This window comes from Bos grunniens, chromosome 8, assembly GCF_055505025.1.
Source record: "Bos grunniens cultivar Pamir isolate PY7600 chromosome 8, Bosgru_T2T1.0, whole genome shotgun sequence".
NCBI lineage: Eukaryota > Metazoa > Chordata > Mammalia > Artiodactyla > Bovidae > Bos > Bos grunniens.
The window spans coordinates 112,333,992-112,346,896 of record NC_141172.1 but is presented as its reverse complement, the minus strand read 5'-3'; positions in this window follow the sequence as shown (position 1 = coordinate 112,346,896).

Sequence of the window (12,905 nt, the reverse complement as noted above, 5' to 3'; positions counted from 1 at the left end):
GTGGTGGGAGCTGGCCTGGAGCTGGCACATGGTACCCCGCCCAGTGCCCGGGGTCAGCAGCCCGCCAAACACGCCAGCTTGTCCTCTCACCGTGGGGTTCAGATCACTGTGAGTAGCAGGAGCAGGCTCTCTTCAGAAACCTAAGACCTGTTTTCTTTCCCTTAAGGAATTCAGGAAGCAACAGCTCCTAACCCCTGGCCTCAGGTCAGGGTGCCTGTGCCTGTTTGTGGACAGTGGAACAGGGTAGAATGTCTGCCAGCAGACAGCCCTGTGCTGCCAACTGCCAGGCTCCGGGCAGAGAGGCAGGACTGCAGGGCTCGCTGGCCTCCCTGAAGGAGACCCCAGCCTCAAGATCTGTGCTTCAGCCATGTAGCTGTGCTTCAGGAATTCTTGCCCCCGAACCTTCATCCAGACTGCTCTTTTTGTGCAGAACCACTTCCTTCTACTCCTCACTTTCACTGAATAGCTCATTCCCAATTCAGACAGCAGATCTTCTGGGAACCCCCGGCCCCCACCTGCCTGAGCTTCGCATCTGTGCTTCTTCCTATCACGGCATTAACCTCACTCACTCCATGTAGTTCCCGAAACATCCTGCGTTACTTTTCTGTATCCTCTTGCAGCCAGGAGCTCTTTTAGATCGTCAATGTTGATGTCATATGGGGAACATTGTGCATACAAAGTAAATATGTTTGAAATATGAATAAAGATATTATTTTTATATAATTTTTCTGACAGATACTCATAAAGCATGACTTAAATACTTATCAGGAAATGGCAACCCACTCCAGTATTCTTGCCTGGAGTATCCCATGGACAGAGGGGACATCCCTTTAGAAAGTGTCTGATCATATGATAAAGCTATGACTGCTGACACGCTTCAGTCGTGTCCGACTCTGTGCGATCCCATAGACGGCAGCCCACCAGGCTCCCCAGTTCCTGGGATTCTCCAGGCAAGAACACTGGAGTGGGTTGTCATTTCCTTCTCCAATGCATGAAAATGAAAAGTGAAAGTGAAGTCGCTCATTCGTGTCCGACTCTTCGCGACCCCATGGACTGCAGCCCACCAGGCTTCTCCATCCATGGGAGTTTCCAGGCAAGAGTACTGGAGTGGAGTGCCATCAACTAATACACTGTTAATAAGAAAACATTATCTCCAGCTGAAGCTATCTCATAAGACTCCTGTAGGAAAAGTGATATTTGAAATGCACTTGAATGATGGGGGTTGTCCGTGGGGATGAGGGACGTGCGTGTCCAAGGCCAAGTTGAGTGCACAAAGCCACAGGGGTCTGGAGTGTGAGAGGCTGCTGGGAGCAGGCTGCGGACCAGGGAGCCCAGGGGGGTGGAGGGCGCGGCTCGTCTGACTCCTGCGCCCCACTCCAAAAGTCTTTTTCAGCACTTCTTACAATACGCTGTGAAAGAGAGCATCATCCAAATCCTACAGTGTCTGGGGCAGCAGAATTTGGTGACTCGTTCACAGCTGCATGGAGAATCTATAGTTAGAAAGTGGACTGAAACATCCAGAACTATTAACAGTCCATGTGACCAGCTGCACTCAGACCAGCGGGTGAGGGCCACTGCCCTAATCTGAGGCAGCACAGGACCCGCTGTTAAGTGAGGAAGACAAGTGTGTTGGTTGGCTTGGGACACGAATACGTAGGAACGGTCTATTTTTTGGTCACCTGCCCCTTGTAATCATGGGAACATTTGAACGTGGCAGCACTACTTCTGTTTTTGCCACTTTTATGATGCAATCCGTCAGCAGAGCATTTGGGATACTTGGCACCCATCAGATGCAGTCTGATACCTGGTCCTGATGGAGCTCGGTTTCAGCGACATCAGACACAAACAGTGCGATACTTCTAGGAAGGCAGGGTGAATGCACGTGGAGAAACTTTAACTCACACCTTCAGCTGCTATAAGTCCTGGAAAATCTGAGGAGCTCCTCTCTGGGGAAATGAAGAGAGACAAGGCCATTCTGAGCTCTGTGGACTCTCTCCTGTGGTGTGTGATAAATGTTTGCAGGGTCCTCAGGTTTATATTTTACATGGATCCTGCTGGGGGTGGACGTGAAAAATAGATTCAGAGGGTTTGCCAGCGGCAGTGGCCCAGTGAAGAGGCCCACGGTTCATTCTCTCACTCAACCCTCCCTCCAGGCAGCAGCTGTCCTTTGCAGGGCTGTGGACCTCACTCTGTGGACCTCACACCATGGACCTCACACCGTGGACCTCACATCGTGGACCTCACACCGTGGACCTCACACCGTGGACCTCACACTGTGGACCTCACCATGGACCTCACACCGTGGACCTCACACCGTGGACCTCACACCGTGGACCTCACTCTGTGGACCTCACACCGTGGACCTCACTCTGTGGACCTCACACCGTGGACCTCACTCTGTGGACCTCACACCGTGGACCTCACACCGTGGACCTCACTCTGTGGACCTCACACCGTGGACCTCACTCTGTGGACCTCACACCGTGGACCGCACACCGTGGACCTCACTCTGTGGACCTCACACCGTGGACCGCACACCGTGGACCTCACCATGGACCTCACACCGTGGACCTCACACCGTGAACCTCACACTGTGGACCTCACTGATTGTCCAGCGCTACATCAGGTCCCTGCCCGGTGCTGCTCTCATGCCAGATAACAGATGACTGAATAAAAATGCAAATTACAAAAGGCTCAGAAGAAGGAAAGAAAGAAATTCTGAGAAAGATGGGGTCAAAAGATGTGGAGAGGAACCTGTGTTTCACAAGGTAGCAGGAAAAATCATCTCTGAAGAAGTGTCGTTTGAACAGAAATCTGAAGAATGGAAACAGCAGTAGGAGTGAGGAAAGGACGAAGCCCAGAATGAGGGCGCGGAGACGAGGCTGGAAAGGAAGGAAAGCCTTGGCTGCCTAGGACAACTACCTCTTTTGCTTTCTTGTTTCATCATGAGGTCAACATGCCCACTGAGGCAAGGTTCCCCACGTGCGTTAAAAATACAGTGAAAAGACCAAAGCTTGAACCTCCATTAGCTGATTCATCTTTCCACTCAGCAGATACCGGTCTTGTGCCCACCGTGCGTTGAGCAGTCTTAGCAGATTTGGGAACACTGCAGTGTGCAAAGCCGAAGTTCTCACTACTTGGCTTAAGAGGTAACGTTAGCCACTTAGAAAAAATAGGCAACAAAAACAAAAGTTTAAACCAAGGCTGTAACCTGCTCTGCAGCAGGGGACACAGTCACACGCCTGGCTGCTTCTTGCCACTGCCACAGAAATGGGAACAGTTCCTGTACAGCAGAGTTTAAGCCAGTGGCAGTGGGGTTTTTCCCCAAAGAGTGGGAGGATTTGAGTTTGAGAAGAGAGAGCACCTTAAAAGGGGCACTTTGTTTAGCATTGTATTGCATTTATTTTATAAAATAGTAACTGGATATAAATAGCAAAAAGTGAATCCAGTTTGCATTGTTCAGAATCTTGATTATCGGACTTCCTTCAGGCAGGCCCTGATTAAATGTTATCAATACCATGGCATTGATGAGGATGTAACCAGTCTAATGGAGATCTGTGTTGGAACAACCTAGAATTGATTGGTGTAATTTTAAAAGCGTTCCTAGTTGAAGTGATAACAATAAGCAGTTTTCAAAGGACGTTTTTGATAAAATTAATTGATGTCCTATTTTAAGTGGTTGACAGCGTTTCTTACTTCCTAAGTGTGCTCCTACTCAGATCCTGATGAATAAATAAATGAATTCCATGTGCATACCACAGTATGAAGACATTCCATTTTTATTGTCAGCATATTGAAATTAGAGTGATAGAAAATGGTAGAAACAAATTTATATCAATTCCAAAGTCGCAGCTTTCACTGGGTCCAGCTTTTTCCTGATGTAATTTGTATGTACAGAAAGTAAAACAGCTCTTTACACTTTTGACTTTTATTTGAACCCTTATGATTAGCCGGTTTGTGAAAGAATAGTCCCATATGTAGGGGTTTAGTAATTATAATTTCCTCCATCTTTTAAAATGCACTCAGTTTTGAGAAACTGATATATAGTATGACAATATCCACTCTACAAAAGGCAAGAACATTCAGATGAAAAATGAATAATGGTATCAATCATTTCTATGCTTTCAAATGTTTGGCATCTGTAGAAATTCCATCTAAATAACTAGCTCATTTTTTAGAAAGTATTTTGATAGAGCTGACCCTGAGAATATGCTTGTAATTACTTATATATATTCCCGAGAACGTGGGTGAAATTTAAATTGAGTTGAATCCTAAACATGTTAACAGTGTTTGTTATTTAAAGAATCTGGTTAATTTATTTTTAAAGAAATATATACTTTTTAAAAATGAGGAAAATTGATATTCATTATAATTTTTTGCAAATTTAAATTTATTTCACTAAGTAGAAATGGATTTTTAAAACAATCTTGGATGCCTTTCTTTTGATTATTTCCTTACATTTTTACAATAGTTATTTTAATCCTCATATTTAAATTATAATAAGCTATGTAAGAACTCTGGTATCTGGTATCTACAGACATACAAAGGCTTCATGTTTGCCACTGTGGAATTCTGCATTTCTAAGCCTCATTACCTCCAAGTGGACTCTGGCTAAACTGGAATCTGGGGCTTTGAAAGAGTCCGTAGAAGTGCAATGCAGCCCTTTTTCTTATTCAGGAAGGAGTCATCTTACTGTTGTCAGTCTTATTCTCCTCCTCCTCCTCATCATTCATCATCACTTGCTGGAAAATCTTGACAGTCAAGGAGAGACCACTTGCTTATTATGCCGCATTCTCTATGTGTACACTGTCCTTTCCAAAAAATGTTGACTTACAACGGTCAGATGAGTAAACAAGCCTCAAGCAGAAAAAAACCACCCTCGGCATGAGGCCCTGAGTCCTTTCCTCTCCAAGGAGACGGTTCCTGAAGCCGTTCTTTGGGCTGGCGCTGGACCCCAGGCACAGGTGGTGCCTCGGGTCACTGGCCAGCATGGCATCCCCTTGGCATAACCGCCCCCACACCCTTCACCAAGAATCCGCGTCTACATTTCAGTGAGGCCCAGTGATTCCGCACACCTTAAAGGTAGAAGCAGTCATTTACATCATACTGAACTCGTTAGATGATTTAAACTTGCCCTGTGACGTCTGGATGTGGCCTGCTCCTCTTAGCTCTCTCCTCCCATGAGACAAAGGGAATTATTTCTCTGCATTTCGCTTTTCCGCGGATTCCACTGGAGATGCGCACACTTTACTCTGACTCTTACTGTAAATAACCTACCTGCCCTTCTGCTCTACAAGCACTTAACTTCTTTTACTCTGCCCCTTCCCGACCTCAGCATCTAGGCCTCTGCGTTTTAGCTTCAAGGCTGATCAGTCACACATTCTGTTCAGACCACCATCAAGACTGTCATGCTTGGCTATAGCTGGCCTAAAAGTTGAGAATGAAGGATTTAGTGATGATTTTTTAAATAATAACAGGAAACTCAAAGGGGGCTAAAAATATACGCGCACAATGCAAATACACATGTACATGTTGTATGCACACGCGCACAGAGCCAGGTAGGAGTTCTGGGGGTTGGTCAGTGGCTCTAGGACGTCAGTCCGGCACCTCCGTCGTTCGTCTGGATGTTTTGTCCTGGTCTCATGCTGGCTGCCTTAGACTCAGGGTTTTTTCCCCAGTCCCCAGTGGAGAGTCTTCCCAACTCAGTGACCGAAGATGTTGATGACCAGGGTTTACTGTGTGATTTAGTTCTGTTCCTGTTCCTGCTGCACCAGAGCATACTCATGTCAGCAAGTTCTAGCCTTTAAGAGAATGGGTCGGTGGACTGGGGGGAGCCACCTCTGGTCTTCACTTTGTCTGCAACCCTGGATTTTTGAACTGAAGGCAGAATGCAGGTGAAGAGAGAGTGAGGCCTTACAGAGGAGAGTGTTCGGGGACTGGCTGGCCAAAGGGGGTGCTCTGCAAGAGCACGGATCATGACTACACTCATCAGTCATCAGACTTAGGAGGGGACATTTAATGACATGATGACTAGAGACAGGCCATGGGAAACCACAAGGGCTTCCACCTCCCACACCCAGAGTGATGAGGGTGAGAATACCACAGATCTGGTTTCAGGAGAGACAGATCAGCTCGGGTGACTTCACAGGCAGGGAGCAGGGGGGTGACAGTGAAGGGTATTCTCTCTCTCCCTTGGGTGGGCTTCCTGCTGGCCGAGAGAACCTCGCTAAGTCTAGGGTGTGTGAAGCAGAAGGCTGGTAGGAGGCTGGTGATATTGTGGATTTGCTGTTTATCTGCTAGGTTGCCTAATGGCACCTGCTTATTTTATGCAAAATATAATTCTCTATGGGGTCAAGCCATTGCAAGTTGTATATCCTGGTCCATGTAACCAAAAGTGAAAAAAGGAAAGAAAGAAAGTGAAAGTCACTCAGTCATGTCTGACTCTTTGTGACCCCGTGTTCTATATAGTCCATGGAATTCTCCAGGCCAAAATACTGGAGTGGGTAACCATTCCCTTTTCCAGGAGATCTTCCCAACCCAGAGATTGAACCCAGGTATCCTGCATTGCCAGTGGATTCTTTACCAGCTGAGCCACCAGGGCCAACAACACATAGGGAGTGGGTAGCCTATCCCTTCTCAGGGGATCTTCCCAACTCAGGAATCGAATCAGGGTCTCCTGTATTGCAGGCAGATTCTTTACCAGCTGAGCTACCAGGGAAACCCCCATGTAACCAAACTCAACCTTAATACATGTTACTTTATCAGTGAAATACCCTACCACACAATCAACCGCTGCGACTTGAGGCTGCTATTGTTGTCAACCTGGGTGATTCTCTTCATAAATGACAACTTCCTTGTATCTTCCTTCATCAAGAACCTGAGACATCTTCATTTTAGAGACAGCACCATTTCTGTGCTTTCCGTGTCTTTGTGTGGAAAACCCCATATGTTTTTCTTATTGTTGAGTTACTTGATACAATCATGTCAAATTGCACTGGAACTAGGATCAGTATTTCAAGAGCTTCCAGGAGCCCCACAATGGACTGGGACATCTGGGCTCTGACAGTAGGGCCCTTAATCTAGGACAACTCTTTCATTTTCAAACTGAGCTTCTGCCTAACATTACACTTTGGAAAAAATTAAAGAATTTAACTGCTTAATAAAGATTGAAATTTACTAATCTATGCCGATGCTCTCACCTTCGTAGGAATGCTTTCAAAACAGTTATTGGAAATCCATTTTTCTTAAGATCGCACAGCTTGTTAAGTGGTAGATTTGAGGCCTGAATCAAGGTTTTGGATGTTTGCAACTGTACTCTTACCACTAGACTCCTAATTTCTTATGGTAACCTTTTAAATATAACTATGTAAACAAGATGAACATACAGGCTTATTTTATAAAAACAAGAGTCGAACATCTGAGTGGATGTCAGTGTTCATGGGGACCAGCTGGGCAAATGATGGGCAGGGAGCTGGGCCACGCCTCTCACAGAGCAGCAGGAGGAGGAGGTGAAGGCCTTGCCGTCCGTGAGCCGGAGCTTCGGGGTCTGAGCATCTCAGACAATAGGAGGCTGACGGGGAGCAAGTCCCCCGTGGTCTCCAGAGCTTGCTAGGACCCCTGGACACCGACATTAGGTGGAGTGAGTTTTCAAGCTGAGGATATCTGGGAAATCTCCGTAGTGACTGATGGTCAACAAAAATTCATCTGTCGTACATGTATTTAGTATTTTCTGTTAGTTTATTTCTTAATGTATTCAATAATTTGTTTAAACACGTTGGTCCTGTGTGGCCCAGCCTTTCTGAGACAGGCTGATGTGCATCAGGTGAGGGTCAGTGCAGCGAATGATCAACTACAATGTCACCTGCTTTCATGCAGGTACCCCAATACCTTTAGTCTCCCTTTGTTGCTATGGTAACCACTCTGTTAATTATCCTTTCTACCAAATGGAGCTTTAATTGGCATTCAGTTTCAGTCTTTCTGCTGACTGAAGGACTTCAATCTAGGGATTTTATAGCCAGTTATTCCTTTGCTTGCAAGAATTTTTCTCTCTTGAATCTTTTTTTTAAACAGTATAAACAGTTACTTATTATGCTGCATCAATAGCTAATCTTCACTAATACATATCTGAAAGTACAGTATGATACAGTATATTAAAAAAAATTTGCTGAACAACACCAGTGATCTGAAAACACCTTTTCACTGTGTTTCACTGAGAAATAATTTATTTTGATGTTAGGGAGTTAATCAGGACAGTCCTCACACCCCACTGGCCTCCTAAGTGTTTGGAGACTCTCCAGGGGTCTGTTTGTACACATTTCATGTAAACAGAGAGACAAATACAGGACCCCTTGTCTTTCTCTCTCTTGTCTGCTTTCTCTCTGTCTCTGAATCTTTTATACACTTGAAAATAAAACACTTCAGTTCAGTCTCTCAGTCGTGTCTGACTCGTTGTGACCCCATGGACTGCAGCACACCAGGTTTCCCTGTCTATCACCAACTCCCAGAGTTTGCTCAAACTCATGTCTATCGAGTCGGTGATGCCATCCAACCATCTCATCCCCTGTCATTCCCTTCTCGTCCCACCTTCAATCTTTCCCAGCATCAGGGTCTTTTCAAATGAGTCAGCTCTTCTCATCAGGTGGCCAAAGTATTCAGCTTCAGCATCAGTCCTTCCAATGAATATTCAGGACTGATTTTCTTTAGGATGGACTGGTTGGATCTCCCTACTGTCCAAGAGACTCTCAAGAGTCTTCTCCAACACCACAGTTCAAAAACTTCAATTCTTTGGCATTCACCTTTCTTTATAGCCCAACTCTCACATCCGTACATGACCACTGGAAAAACCATAGCTTTGACTAGACAGACATTTGTTGGCAAAGTAATGTCTCTGCTTTTTAGTATGCTGTCTAGGTTAGTCACAGCTTTTCTTCCAAGAAGTAAGCGTCTTTTAATTTCATGGCTGCAGTCACCATCTGCAGTGATTTTGGAGCCCAAGAAAATAGTCTGTCATGGTTTCCATTGGTTCCTCATCTATTCGCCATTAGGTGATGGGACCAGATGCCATGATCTTAGTTTTCTGAATGCTGAGTTTTAAGCCATCTTTTCACTCTTCTCTTTGACTTTCATCAAGAGGCTCTTCAGTTCCTCTTTGCTTTCTGCCATAAGGGTGGTGTTATCTGCATATCTGAGGTTGATGTTGATATTTCTCATGGAAATCTTGATTCCAGCTTGTGCTTCATCCAGCCTAGCATTTCACATGATGCATTGTGCATGTGAGTTAAATAAGCAGGGTGACAATATACAGCCTTCATGTACTCCTTTCCCAATTTGGAACCATTCTGTTGTTCCTTGTCCAGTTCTACTGTTGCTTCTTGACCTCATACAGATCTCTCAGGAGGCAGGTAAGGTGGTCTGGTATTCCCATCTCTTGGAGAATTTTCCAGTTTATTGTGATCCATAGACTCAAAAGCTTTGGCGCAGTCAATAAAGCAGAAGTAGGTGTTTTTCTGGAACTCTCTTGCTTTTTCTATGATCCAACGGATGTTGGCAATTTGATCTCTGGTCCCTCTGCCTTTTCTAAATCCAGTTTGAACATCTGGAAATTCACGGTTCAGATACTATTGAAGCCTGGCTTGGAGAATTTTGAGCATTACTTTGCTAACATGTGAGATGAGTACAATTGTGCAATAGTTTGAACATTCTTTGGCATTGCCTTTCTTTGGAATTGAAATAAAAACTGACCTTTTCCAGACCTGTGGCTACTGCTGAGTTTTCCAAATTTTCTGGCATATTGAGTGAAGCACTTTACCAGCATCATCTCTTAGGATTTGAAATAGTTCAGCTGGAATTCCATCACCAAATAGCTCCAGAAAGAATGAAGCGGCTGAGTCAAAGCAAAAACAGTGCCCAGTTGTGGATGTGACTGGTGATGGAAGTAAAGTCTGATGCTGTAAACGACAATATTGCATAGGAACCTGGAATGTTAGGCTCATGAATCAAGGTAAATCGGAAGTGGTCAAACAGAATGGCAAAAATGAACATTGACATTTTAGGAATCAGTGAACTAAAATGAACTGGAATGGGCTAATTTAATTCAGATGACCATTATATCTACTACTGTGGGCAAGAATCCCTTAGAAGAAATGGAGTAGTCATCATAGTCAACAAAAGAGTCTGAAATGCAGTACTTGGGTACAATCTCAAAAATGACAGAATGATCTCTGCTCATTTCCAAGGCAAATCATTCAATATCATGGTAATCCAAGTCTATGCCCCAACCAGTAATGCCAAAGGAGCTGAAGTTGAATGGTCCTATGAAGACTTATAAGAGCTTCTAGAACTAAAAATAACAACAAAAAAGAAAACATGAATCTTTTATTTTGTCCAAGGGTTTCTCCTGAACACTTCTTGCTTATCCAGACATCAGTGTTTTTCCTTGGCAGGTGGTGACTCAGCATCTGATTGGAAATCCATATTGAATGACATTGACCATTTGATTGAAGAACCTATCTTCAATGTACAAGATTTCCTCTACTAGAGGCTAAAACATCTCCTTTGTTATTGTTTAGTCATTAAGTCATGTCCAACTCTTTTGCAATCCCATGGACAGTAGCCCACCAGGCTCCTCTGTCCATGGGATTTCCCAGGCAAGCATACTAGAGTGGTTCGCCATTTTCTCCTCCAGAGAATCTTCCTGACCCAGGGATTGAACCCATGTCTCCTATATTGGCAGGTGGATTCTTTACCACTGAGCCACCAGGGAAGCTCTAAAACATCTCCTTAGATGATTCCATAAAAATTTGAAAATAATAAAATGGAAACACATCAACTGCTTTCACTAATAACTGATGATATAATTCTGTGGGTTTGACACAGTGAATTGATTGCCTTGGAATCAATGTTGCACTGAAACATGACAGTGTTCAGTGGCCAAGGGATCAGTTCAGTTCAGTCACTCAGTCATGTCTGCCTCGTTGCAACCCCATGGACTGCAGCACGCCAGGCCTCCCTGTCCATCACCAACTCTTGCAGCTTGCACAAACTCATGTCCATCAAGTTGGTGATGTCATCCAATCATCTCATCCTCTTTAGTCCCCTTCTCCCGCCTTCAACCTTTCCCAGCATCAGGGTCTTTTCCAATGAATCAGTTCTTCCCATCAGATGGCCAAAATTTTGGAGTTTCAGCTTCAGCATCAGTTCTTCCAATGAATTCCTTTAAGATGGATTGATTTGATCTCCTCGCAGTCCAAGGGACTCTTAAGACTCTTCTCCAACACCACAGTTCAAAAGCATCAATTCTTTCGCACTCAGGTTTCTCTATAGCCCAACTCTCATATCCATACATGACTACTGGAGAAATCATAGCTTTGAGCAGACAGAACTTTGTTGGCAAAGTAATGTCTCTGCTTTTTAATATGCTGTCTAGGTTGGTCATAGCTTTTCTTCCAAGGAGCAAGCAGCTTTTAATTTCATGGCTGGCGTCATCATCTGCAGTGATTTTGGAGCCCAAGAAAATAAAGTCTCTCACTGTTTCCAGTTTCCCGTCTATTTGACATGAAGTGATGGGACCAGATGCCATGATCTTAGGTTTTTGAAAGATGAGTTTTAAGTCAGATTTTTCACTCTCCTCTTTCACTTTCGTCAAGAAGCTCTTCAGTTCTTCTTCACTTTCTGCCATAAGGGTGGTATCATCTGTGTATCTGAGGTTATTAATGTTTCTCCCAGCAATCTTGAATCCAGCTTATGTTTCATCCAGCCTGGCATTTCGCATGATGTACTCTGCATATAAGTTAAATAAGCAAGGTAACAATATACAGCCCTGACGTACTCCTTTCCCAATTTGGAACCAGTCTGTTGTTCCATGTCCAGTTCTAACTGTTGATTCCTGACATGCATACAGATTTCTCAGGAGGCAGGTAATGTGTTCTGGTATTCTCAGCTCTTGAAGAATTTTCCACAGTTTATTGTGATCCGCACAGTCACAGGCTTTGGCATAATCAATAAAGCAGAAGTAGATATTTTTGTGGAATTCTCTTAATTTATCTGTGATCCATTGGATGTTGGCAATTTGATCTCTGGTTCCTCTGCCTTTTCTAAATCCAGCTTGGACATTTGGAAATTCACAGTTCATGTATTGTGGAAGCTTGGCTTGGAGAATTTTGAGCATTACTTTACTAGCGTGTGAGATAAGTGCAGTTGTGCGGTAGTTTAAACATTCTTTTGCATTTCCTTTCTTTGGGATTGGAATGAAAGCTGACCTTTCCCAGTCCTGTGGCCACTGCTGAGTTTTCCAAATTTGCTGGCATATTGAGTGCAGCACTTTCACAGCATCATCCTTTAGGACCTGAAATAGCTCAGCTGGAATTCCATCACCTCCACCAGTTTTATTTGTAGTGATGCTTCCTAAGGCCCACTTGACTTTGCATTCCAGGATGTCTGTCTCTAGGTGAGTGATCACACCATCATGGTTATCTGGGCCATGAAGATCTTTTTTGTACAGTTCTTCTGTGTGTTCTTGCCACCTCTTCTTAATGTCTTCTGCTTCTGTCAGGTCCCTACCGTTTCTGTCCTTTATTGTGCGCATCTTTGCATGAAATGTTCTCTTGGTATCTCTAATTTTCTTGAAGAGATCTCTAGTCTTTCCCATTCTATTGTTTTTCTCTATTTCTTTGCATTGATCGCTGAGGAAGGCTTACTTATCTCTCCTTGCTATTCTTTGGAACTCTGCATTCAGATGCTTATATCTTTCCTTTTCTCCCTTCCCTTTTGTTTCTCTTCTTTTCTCAGCCAATTATTACAGAAAGCATTTTGTTCTTAGCAGAAATGTTAACATTCTTAGTAGAAATGTTACCCTCCTCCCCCAAATAATGATAGAAGGAAAGATTTCCTTAAAGTGGACCAGAGGC